Source organism: Perognathus longimembris, chromosome 21 (genome assembly GCF_023159225.1).
Source record: "Perognathus longimembris pacificus isolate PPM17 chromosome 21, ASM2315922v1, whole genome shotgun sequence".
Classification (NCBI taxonomy): domain Eukaryota; kingdom Metazoa; phylum Chordata; class Mammalia; order Rodentia; family Heteromyidae; genus Perognathus; species Perognathus longimembris.
In genome coordinates this window covers 38,185,144-38,195,430 of record NC_063181.1, presented here as the reverse complement: position 1 = coordinate 38,195,430, position 10,287 = coordinate 38,185,144, and the positions used below count along the sequence as shown (strand labels likewise).

At 47.4% G+C, this 10,287-nt stretch overlaps 1 pseudogene; it reads right to left on the bottom strand.

Moving 5' to 3' along the window:
* Nucleotides 1-589: 589 nt before the first annotated feature.
* LOC125339398 lies at nucleotides 590-9,612 on the bottom strand (annotated as a pseudogene).
* Between the last annotated feature and the right edge of the window lie 675 nt (nucleotides 9,613-10,287).

The window sequence follows — 10,287 nt, the reverse complement described above, 5'->3', positions numbered from 1 at the left end:
ACTCTTATCTCCAAGTAATCACCAAAGAGCCAGAAGCAAAGCTGTGGTTCAAGTGGTGGAGCACTAGCTTTGCAAGAGAAAGCTAAGGAAGGGATAACACCCAGGTGCCAAGTTGAAGTCCCAGTACTGACACAAACACACCAAAGGCATATCTTGTGATATGGTAGTGCAAACCTGTAATCCTACCACTTCTCAGATGGAGGCAGGAAGATCACTTAGTCCTGATCTTTACAGCCAGACCCAAGCTCACGATATAGGAAAGGAGGAAGGGAGGAAGGGAGGAAAGGAAGGAAGGAAGGACAGAAGGAAGGAGAGTAGCAGGGAGGGAGGGGAAATACAACCTGACTGGATTTTGTCTTCTTTTTTTTTTGCCAATTTTAAATATATTTATTTAAGACATTGCATTTTCCACTTACAATATGGTGCTTTATAAAGTGCAATGTTAGCATTGTTCCCTGTGTACATGTTCCATATTCAAGTATTGAGAATGCCCAGAAATTCACTACAGCAGCTCAACGTTTAAAAAGTGCTATAGAAGTCGCTAAATTTGGGTCTTTAAATCTTTGATTGTGTGGAACAATGCTACATGTGTATTTGGGCTGCCTTAGTCAACCTCTTCAACGGTGGGCCCAGAGGAAGCCCCCCCAGAGGGAGGAGCCCACCACCGGGAAAGCCCCTGGGCATTCCTCCTGGCATGCTGCCGGCACTCTTGTACAGCTTGGTGATGATAGGGTTGCACACTTTCTCCAGCTCCTTCTGCTGGTGTTCAGATTCTTCCTTTTCTGCAGTCTGATTCTTATCCAACCAATTGATGATGTCATTGCACTTGTCAAGGATCTTCTGTTTGGCCTCATCATTGATCTTGCCCTGAAGCTTCTCATCTTCAACAGTTGCTTTCATGTTGAATGCGTAAGATTCCAGGGAATTCTTAGATGATCCCTTGTCCCTCTGTTTCTCATCTTCAGCTTTGTATTTCTCAGCTTCCTGAACCATGCGTTCAATATCCTCCTTGCAAAGACGACCCTTGTCATTGGTGATTGTGGTCTTCTCCTTTCCTGTGCTCTTGTCTACAGCAGAGACGTTGAGGATGCCATTGGCATCAATGTCAGATGTGCCCTCAGTCTGAGGAACACCTCTTGCTGCAGGAGGTATGCCTGTGAGCTCAAACTTCCCAAGCAGGTTGTTTTCCTTGGTCATGGCCCGTTCACCTTCATATACCTGAATGAGCACACCGGGCTGGTTGTCAGAGTAGGTGGTAAAGGTCTGAGTCTGTTTGGTAGGAATGGTGGCATTGCGTTTGATGAGTACAGTCATGACTCCACCAGCAGTCTCAATACCCAGGGGCAGAGGGGTGACATCCAAGAGCAGCAAGTGTTGAACATTTTCAGATTTGTCTCCAGATAGAATGGCTGCCTGGACAGCTGCACTGTAAGCAACAGCTTCATCTGGATTAATGCTCTTATTCAGCTCTTTCCCACTGAAGGAGTCTTGTAGAAGCTTCTGGATCTTGGGAATTCAGGTGGAACCACCAACCAAGACAATGTCATGGATCTGTGACTTGTCGAGTTTGGCATCACGATGGGCTTTTTCTACAGGATCCAGAGTGCCAAGGAACAGGTCAGCACTGAACACTTCCAATCGAGCGCGGGTAATAGAGGTCTAGAAGTCAACGCCTTCATAAAGGGAGGGAATCTCGATACTGGCCCGTGTGCTGGAGGAGAGTGTGAGCTTAGCGTGCTCACAAGCAATACGAAGATGGTAGACAGCTCTTTTGTTCTCACTGATGTCCTTCTTATGCTTGCGTTTGAATTCGGCAATGAAATGGTTGACCATTCGGTTGTCAAAGTCTTCTCCACCCAAGTGGTGTCTCCTGCTGTAGATTTGACCTCAAAGATCCCATCCTCAATGGTGAGGATTGACACATCAAAAGTGCCACCTCCTAAATCAAAGATCAGCACGTTTCTTTCAGCTGCAACCTTCTTGTCTAAGCCATACGCAATAGCAGCAGCAGTTGGCACATTGATAATTCTCAGTACATTCAGACCAGCAATGGTTCCAGCACCTTTTGTTGCCTGGCGCTGAGAGTCATTGAAGTACGCTGGCACAGTGACCACAGCATTGGTGACAGGCTTCTCAGGATAGGCTCCTGCAATTCCCTTCATCTTTGTGAGAACCATAGCAACTTCCTCTGGATAGAAGCTTTCCGTCTCGCCTTCGCATTCGACTTGGACCTTGGGCTGACCTGCATCATTCGCCACCACGAAGGACCAGTGCTTCCTGGCAGACTGGACAAAAGCATCAGCAAATCTATGTCCAATCAGATGTTTGGCATCAAAAACCGTGTTGGTGGGGTTCGTCACCACCTGTTTTTTTTTGTAGCATCACCAATTAAACGTTCAGTGTCTGTGAAGGCAGCATAGCTTGGCGTGGTTCTGGTGCCCTGATCGTTGGCAATGATCTCCACTTTGCCGTGTTGGAAGACACCCACACAAGACTAGGTGGTGCCAAGATCAATGCCAACTGCAGTCCCTTCGCCATGGTTGCTAATGTGTAAGCCCCATTCCGCCGGTGAAGAGAGCACGCACACCCGGACAGCTGCTACCGCGTTCAGTGAGGTCGGATTTTGCCTTCTAACTGCTGAAATTAAAGTGGAAATGTCTCTGAATGTTTTGGAAGTAATGTTTTAGAAGTTCTTTGAGTTTAAAAGTATATTAATCGGGGTGGGGATATGGCCTAGAGGCAAGAGTGCTTGCCTCATATACATGAAGCCCTGGGTTCAATTCCCCAGCACCACATATACAGAAAACGGCCAGAAGTGGCACTGTGGCTCAAGTGGTAGAGTGCTAGCCTTGAGCAAAAAGAAGCCAGGGACAGTGCTCAGGCCCTGAGTCCAAGGCCCAGGACTGGAAGAAAACAAAAAACAAAACAACAAAAAAAGTATAATAATCAATAAAGAAAATACTGAAATGTGAGTGAGGGAAGGAGAAGATCAGCACAGAGACCGGCTGAGAGTCTTGGCTGCTGACAGTCTTTGGACAGGGCTCCTCTGTTAGAGGAATAAGCAGCTCCGGTGTGCAGAAGCACGGCTCCTCTGGGACAACGAGGGCACTCAAGGTAAAACAAAACTGTGAGCTTGAGAAAGGGCCAGTCCCAGAACTCAATCTGCATGAAGGGTGGCGAGGGTAAACTTAGGATCCCAGAGTGGTCTGCAGTCTCCTCTCTGAAGACATAGTGATGCTCTCACTGGACTCCCCTTACAGAACGAGAGGCCCAGGCAGTGGACGAGCAGGCCTGAGGATGAAGGCCTCCTTCCTGCTCTGCGACCCTGGGAGCCGCCCCAGGACCCTCCATCCTACAGCAGTCTGCCAGCATCTAGGAACCACGGAAGCCCACGGAGGCTCGCTCCGCCCGCTCACTTCCCCTCCACCTTGTGGGAATGTTGGACTGATTCCTGCTGGAAATGTGTCATGGAGAATGTGTGTGCTCTGGTTTGCTGGACTCCATGTATTTCACCCTTTCTGTCTCCATGGAGAAAGCGTGGTGTCTCCAGCCCATGGCACAGAAAACTCAGCCACCGTGCTCGGGGATGGAGCATTTGAAAGAATAGAGGTTGCTTGCTTCCAGAGTTTGCTAGAAAAACAAATGGGGCCAAATCCTTTCATGCTGGGTGGATTTAGCTGCGGTCCCAGGGGACTAATCTGTCTTGTGAGGGTTCTTCTCTTGAAATCCTGGTGACACTGTGAAAAGGGGTCCCTAAGAGAACCTCAATCTTTGTCACAGGCCCAAAGGCCTCTGAATTACATTACAGTTCCCCAGTGTGAATGCCACGTTAATGCAGCATCATGGGTGACAATGAAAACGCACTCCTGTCAGGAAATTCTAATTTATGACCAGCGACAGTCTTCACTTCTCCCACTCTAGAGCTCGCTATGTTTCATGTTATTGTACTTCCAGTGAAATTTATGCCTCATTGTGCACTGAGTGAGTTATGGCTACTCCGGGAACATTAACTTTTGCATTTCCTGACTTCTGTGTGTTCAGAGGGACACACTTTGAAAACTGGCCTAGAAAACAGCACAGCAGAGCGGCTGACACGGTGTCATCCTGTGCACCTGCGCAATGGGAAGGGGACAGCGGGTGACTGTCCAGGTAAGACACGTGCCACTCCAAGTGGACACACAGCCCCAGTGACAAGTCCAAGGCAATGGAAAGAGAAAACAGTATAAGCTCGTCGTCACTGAGTGCTGCTGTGTACCGAGCACTTTCTACATGCCAGGAAGGGCTCCAAGCATGCCACTTAGTTTCGTCATACTGGTTTTATCACAACCCTTTCAATCAGGGCATACTATTCTCATAAAGGCACAGAGCGGAGGGGTCGGGGGGGGCCTATAAATTGTTCAGTGGCCTGATCAGACGAGCTAGAATGTGACCCCAAAGCCCATGCTTCACTGAGGCGAGGGCCCCTGCGGTCCCCAGACCTGACAGGTAATCCCCGCAAGTCCCCTGGAGCTGCCGCATCTTCCCGGAGCTGTAAGCTTCTTTCTGCCTTGTTGAAGAAGGATTTCACCTACTGAACAGACCGTTTTTGTTTTGGGGGGGTGGGGACAAATTCTTGTTTGTTGATGACTTTGCTATTAGCATTGGTATTCCTTCCCAAGAATTTCGAACGTATGTGTTGGTCCAGTTAGAGGGATGGGAAGGTCTGTCAAAGACGTCATGAGGGCTAGAATTTTTGTCTATTATGTTCATTATCTAGAACATGGAGGAGAAGTGCTCAGCACATCGACCCTCAGCACATACTTGCTAATGGACTGAGTTGTTTTAGTACGCCTCCCACACTGCCCTGTCCTTTGCTGCCATCCTGAACACAGTTGTATACTTTGTATTTTGGAAATTTTCGATCTTCTTTTAGATATCACCTTCTACAATCCCAATAGCAACTTAAGTTTTTGCTAAAAGTGTGTGTGATGTAGAGGCTTGCTGTGAGGGACAGGTTTTGAAGACAGATGTTTGGTACCCATAAGGCTAAGACTATATCCACCATTGTCCACGTCCAGGAGCAATTGGACTGAGTGCAGCCAGTCAGACGTTCCTGCCGCATCAGACCAGACTACCCACACAGTCTTCTGTTTTTAAAAGCCTTAACACGTGTGCATCCCGGTATCTGCAACACCTGTGTCCACATGAGCATTCTGGCAAGTTCCAGGCTGTGTGTGTGCTGCTGTGTGTCTTTATCTTTGCTATGCTAGAACAAATGACCCTAAATGTCATTACCTGAATAACCGAGCTTTCAAAGCCAGTCTTTCTCGGATGACTCACTGGCATTCTTGTAGAAGTTCACTGCCCTAGCTTAAGATCCCACTGGATTTCCATTTCCAGTGAAGGCCAACTTCCACCGGGTGCCAGTGGCTCACAGCTGTAATCCTAGCTGCTTGAGAGGCTGAGATCTAAGGATCGCAGCTCAAAGCCAGACCATATAGAAAACTCTGTGAGACTCTTGTCTACAACAAACCAGCAAACGGGAAGTGGAGGTGTGGCTCAAGTTGTAGAGCACCAGACTTGAGTAAAAATGTCAAGGAAAGGTATGAGGCCTTAAATTTCTTTTTTTACAAAAGGAGAGGGGGGAGCAATTTTTGGGCAGATGGGGGAGAAAGCAATGGACTTTTGATCTGGACAGGAGAGGACTGTTTATTGAGGCACAGCAACCTTCCCGTGGCAATGGCGATTTCGCAGAGGGTGGGTTTGGAGTTGGGCTTACATGGGTGTTAACAGGGAAGCAGAAAAAATTTAATAATAAAGCAGGCTCTGGTCTCTTGGGGGCCAAGGGCACCCAGCCTTGATAGAATGCTCCACCTGGGACTTGAGGAAACTTTTAGCACACGTGCTCACACCTGGTGCCTGGCTTGTCCTGGGGGAATAGGTGGGGATGGGGTTAATCCTTTACACACTTCCTCCCCGTATGATATTCTTGCTGCTACCATGATGGGAAGTCCACGTAGCACGGTGGCAGCAGCCTGGTGAGAGCACTCTGGCTTCCTCGGAACGTAGTGGAGAAGCAGAAAGAGAACTGAGCACAGAGGACGGAGAGTCTCCGCGGCCGCGATTCACAGCAATCCATTGTTGCAGACACAGATCTAACCACGCGAGCCCTCCCTCACTCCGGAGGAGAGTGGAGTGCCAGTCACGCATCTACCTTCCCAGAGAGCCCACCTACCGAAGCCCCCCCCCACCCCGCCCCTGCAGCATGCCCAACTCCTGCTCCATTCCCAGCATCTTCCCACCAGAGGGGCACCCACGGAAAGTTCCCTCCCCCTAGGGAGATAACTCCAGTGACAGGTTTCCTTCGAGAAGCATTTTGTTGACAGAAAGAGGAAATGAAAGAGCTATTGGCCTGGTTTCTCCACATGAAGCATAGTTATAATGTGAGGCTGACTATGTTTAGTAATTTGATTTTCCTTATCATTAATGAGGTAATGACACCTAAGTAGTTAGTTGGTTTGTACCATGCATGTATGTACTTCACTTGAGCTAAACGTTCTTTTTATGTCCCCTGCTGGGATCCATTTTATTTACCCTTTTTAGCAAAAACATAGGGAGTGTGTATCTAATACCCTGTTTGACAGAGCACAGAAAATCTTCGTAAAGGATGAGAACTCTTGTGACGAATGCCACTGCAGGGTCTGTTATCAGAGTTCATTTCTGGGGTTTTCCCTTCATTCCTGTTCCAGGCCAGAAAGCATTTATGGGAGATTCCCCTGGGGGGACCCCCTGAGATCCCTCTCCCTGTCCAAGGGGGACATTTCCCTTGCCATGTCTCACGTGATCAGAACACAAAGCTGTTCTGAAAGCAGCCGGCAGTCACGGGGGTGGGGGGGGGTGGTGGTGGTGGTGGAATCCAGGATGGCGGCTCACTTGTGATTACCTGAGAAACTCTTTCCTGAGTCTGTGATGGGCAGCAAGAACGTGGATGTGGATGGTGCCCAGGGGAAGGAGGCCTGGCCGCAGGACAGCAAGCGGAGAGTGGGGTCGAGCACAGCCACGCGCGAAGCAAGCCCCGGTTCTTAGTGCTCTTCATTTGGGAAGCCAATGAGTCCTTTGGAATCCAAGACCCATCCGCACATGGATAGACATCCACGCCGAGTGTCCCTGGTCCTTAGCTCTGCCTGACATGTCCATGAATTAAATGGGTTTGAACACACACACGCATGTGCACACACACACAGACAGAGAGAGAGTAACACAAGCAGACCCACACATATATACACACAGTACAGAGAAATTCTTGCCACAACAGTTCCTCCTTAAGGTTTGAGATGGTCTGGAATCCAAATGTTGTGATTCAATGTCAGACTTTATTTCAAACGATGTGTCCTGATTTGAGGTTTACAAATGTACAACTACCGTGTGACTATCAAACTCCCGATGTCTTCTACCACATTACACACATCTTGGGGGGCGGGGTACTTCTTTACAATGACAATAGCCCTCTTTTCTCTTTGTCCCCGTGGTCCCCATCCAAACAAGGCACCAGTCTTAGATATTTCCTCACGCGCTCTCTCTGGTCCTGGAATTTCCATCCGAATGTTACCGTGTGGTGACAGAGAATGGCATCGTGGCTACGTCAGGGTGGGAGAGACGATTCTCTGGACATATCTCAGCTATCCAGTGTATCCTCGGGTTCTCCTCCTGTGCAGAAATTAACTCGACTATCAGGAAGGAAGAAGTCATACAACTTCATTATCTTGTGTCTTCCATCCTCGTATGTAACCTTGGGAAAATCATTTCACCCCTCTGTGGTCCTTTTACCCTCAGCTGAGAAATGGGGGTGAAATCCACATTGATTTCACAGTACTGCTGTGTGTATTAGATGGATTTCTATACATAATTAGTATAGCAACTAGAAAATAGAGGACATAACAGAAATATTTAAATTTATTATTACAATCTATTAATATTAGTACAAGGGCTACTGAGTTTTCTGTGACACACATAGTGACAAGAGGCCAATTAAATTGCAGCCAGCAAGGCAAAAGAACAAGATGGTAACCTCAATAAAGGAAAGCCCTTCTTTCTCACTCCCCCACCCCCCCCCCCCCAGGTAGTAGAGGTTAATTGTGAGGGTTACTGCGATCCTGCTCACTGCACAGAACGGGTCCTGAAGCTAACGTTTGCTCCAGGACTTCCTTACTCTCCCTGTTTGTCTCCTTTGCAGGGCCTTCCCAACCCCATCAGGTTACTAGCCTCTTTTCTGACTCAGCCAGAGGCAGCTGAAAACCAATACAGGGAGATCCAAAGCCAAACATCACAAGTTTATCTATTGCTTTTACCCCCTACTCTCTCTGTGGCAAGATGTTCCTTCTCATACAGTTGTGGGTCTTTCTTCATAGTGTGCCCACCCCTTCCCCGTTAACTCCGGAACAAATCATGGCACATGCACTGAGCTCTAGCCTGGAATCTGAGCTCTGACTTTCACCCCCCAAACTATGCATTTTTAAATATTGGCTTAGAGTGCTATTCCAGTCTAAAGGACATGTTGGAATACTTTCTGTCTCTTCAGATTACTGATGATGTGTTTTTTCAGGTGGTTTTATTTTATTTAAATTCTAGCCTCCTCTTCACCTTGAGATTTTTGTTTTTGTTGTTGTTGTTTTCAAGGGAATCAGCCAATTTATACTTTATTGCATAAAGTATGTCATATCATAGTGCAGAGATAGAAGCCAGCTTGCTTTCAGAAAAATGTAGTTTTCTTAAGGTAGGAGAGCATGCTGACTGCCTTTCTTCCATGTAATTAACACACCTTATCTAGACCTGTGAATGAGACAGATTAGCCCAGGAAGTGGAGGAAAGTATTTATAAAAATGTGACATTTAAGGGTAAGAGGAAGCACAGAAATGATGGGACAAAGGGTGAACAATTCTAGCAGTGATCCTCACTACACACTATGTTGAAAATGAACTCTACATTGTGTGGGATTTTGTGGGGAGGTTTCAGGAGGAAAAAACTGTGAGAAAGTGAGGAAAAAAATAGCACTGTTCAAAAAGAAATGTACTCATTAACTGACTTATGTAACGTAACCCCTCTGTCCATCACCTTTACACTAACAATTTAAATTTTTTTGTGTGGAATTTGTCATTAAAAAAAAATTCAGCTACTCAGGAAACTGAGACCTGGAGGATTGTGTGCCGAAGCCAACCCAGACAGAAAAGGCTATTGTTTTTGATGCTTCATCTAAAAAGTAACCAGCAAAATGCGGGGCTAGAGTGCTAGCCAAGCAAGCAAGCCAAGCAAGCTACAGGCTCTTGAGTTCAAACCCTAGTAGTGGCGAAAAGAAAAGGGAGAGGAAGAGAAAACCAATCCAGGTGGTAAGAAAGAGTGATTGAATAAGGTTCATTCCATTTAGAAATCCAAGCCAAAAATCTGGAAAGAAAAGAGAAAGAGAGAGAAGGAAGGAACTCTAAGCCAAGCAAAACTAAAAAGTGTGCAGTCAACAAAGCCCACCATGGTCAAGTCCAGCCTGACTAGGCTAGGGTGAAGCGTGAGATGACAGACTATGGGACAAACAATGCACGGACCTACCTGTGCCTTTTGTCCTGAGCCTCGGCCATCCGCCATCGCAGCAAGTACCCAGCACAAGTGCTGAGTGGGAGAAGTCAGAAGGCAGGCCAGAGGCGAAGCACAAAGTGAGACGGACACATTGGCTCTTGTTCTGCGCAGCGAATCTGCTTTCCGTTCTCCACACCACCTTTTCCCGTTTTATACACCATCACACGAGGCCTCGCTCATCCCCATCCCTGCTGGAGGTTGTTTCTTCAGAGCTCAAGGGCAGCCCATGCAAACCACTCAGAGCCAGTGGGACCTGAGCCTAATGTCACCCTGGCCGGAAGGTGCCTCACGCCTGTAATACTAACTACACGGAAGGCGGAGACTGGAAGACAGCGGTTCAAAGCCACCCCGAGGAGGAAAGTCTGTGAGACTCTTATTTCCTATTAACCACTAAAAACAACAACAACAACAAAAAACCAGAAGTGGGGCTGTGGCTCAAAGTGGTAGATCACCAGCCTTGAGCAAATGAGCGCAGCCACAGCACCCAGGACTTGAGTTCAGCCCTAGGACTGACCAAGAAAAAAACCCCAAAAGGCGTGAAGCATGGAAACAAAAACACAATTGCCAGCAAAAGGCAGTGGTATGGAAACTAAATGTGGAGATAAAGCCAGACAGATTGAGGAAAATGTTCATAAATTTAAAAATAATATTCTGGAGGTTTATAAAGCCAATTTAGTATGATTT